The sequence below is a fragment of the Cynoglossus semilaevis genome, chromosome 1, assembly GCF_000523025.1.
Source record: "Cynoglossus semilaevis isolate Cse_v1.0 chromosome 1, Cse_v1.0, whole genome shotgun sequence".
In the NCBI taxonomy this organism is placed as follows: domain Eukaryota; kingdom Metazoa; phylum Chordata; class Actinopteri; order Pleuronectiformes; family Cynoglossidae; genus Cynoglossus; species Cynoglossus semilaevis.
This window is the reverse complement of record NC_024307.1, coordinates 1875533-1876706: the sequence shown is the minus strand read 5'-3', so window position 1 is coordinate 1876706 and position 1174 is coordinate 1875533. Positions and strand designations below refer to the sequence as shown.

The 1174-nt window shown below is 49.6% G+C and overlaps 1 protein-coding gene across 1 annotated transcript in view; it reads left to right on the top strand.

Annotated features, from left to right (window-relative positions):
• lrfn5a (leucine rich repeat and fibronectin type III domain containing 5a) overlaps positions 1 to 1174 on the top strand; it is a 35466-nt gene that overhangs the window by 17062 nt on the left and 17230 nt on the right. The window contains 1 exon segment of the mRNA XM_008310678.3: positions 508 to 602. The gene's annotated coding sequence lies outside the window, so the exon portion shown is untranslated.

Here is a 1174-nt window from a genome sequence, read left to right as displayed (position 1 = left end):
AGGGAGGGAGGAAGGAAGGAAGGAAGGAAAGAAGGGAGGATAGAAGGGAGGAAGGAAGGAAGGAAGGGAGGAAAGAAGGAAGGAAGGAAGGAAGGAAGGAAAGAAAGAAGGGAGGAAGGAAGGGAGGAAGGGGGAACTGTTTGGACCAATGATCAGGGCTGGGGTAGTCACTGAGAGTGAACTCCTGGTCACTGTGACACCACTGCACCACTGCACCACTGCACACAACCAAATGTGACCTCTGCTTTTAACCCATCACCACAGTCAGCAGGGGGCAGCAGGGCACCTGGTGGACTCGAACCTTAACCAATAAGCCACCAACTGCCCCACTATCAGTGGGGTCAGTGGGGTCAGTGGGGTCAGGGGTAAAAGTTCTAACTATTGGAAAGGAAGGAAGGAAGGAAGGAAGGAAGTCTGCAAATCTGCAGTGAGAGTTTGGTACCGATGCTTGACTTGAGTTCCTCTCATCAACCACTGCTTCTGTTTCATCTCCTTCTCTACTTCCAGTCAACCTAACGACGTTGGAGCGACACCAGGACGGTACCGCTGCAGTAACATGTGACTCCTGCGGCACGGTACCGTACACTGTTGGATCTTGGAAGGTAAGGTGACGCACACATCCATGGTACTCTACAGCGCCACACTGTGGTAACTAAGGCTGTGTGGTGATGACTGACCAGAGGCAACATAAAGACCACCTGTTACCACAGCTCTCATCAGTACTGCCCTCCAGTGGCAGCAGTAGAACACAGCGTTAAAGTCCTCTTAGTTTACGGTTGATTGGTTTCAAAGCCACAGGTTTTTATTGGTTATAAATAAATAGTTTAGGACTGTGAGTCAGAACCCAAGTACTTCACCATGTAGTACTTCATGTATTAGTACTTTATGGATAAAACATCTGGAGACACCAACAAAGACCGTGGTGTTCTCTGGTGACAGTCTTCACTGGTCGTGTTGGCTCTAGGTTCAGCACCACGGAGAGCTCCCCTCTGGTCAGTGGTCAGGTTATTACCACTGCCCCCTGCTGGTTAGGACTTCATTAACCTGGTTAATGGCCCCATTGATGGACGGGAGTCACTGATTGGTTCCTGCTCCATGGACAGAAATGTTAACTGTACAGTGTTGACACACACACATACATGTATATGTGCTCCACAGAGACCTCAGTGAAGAC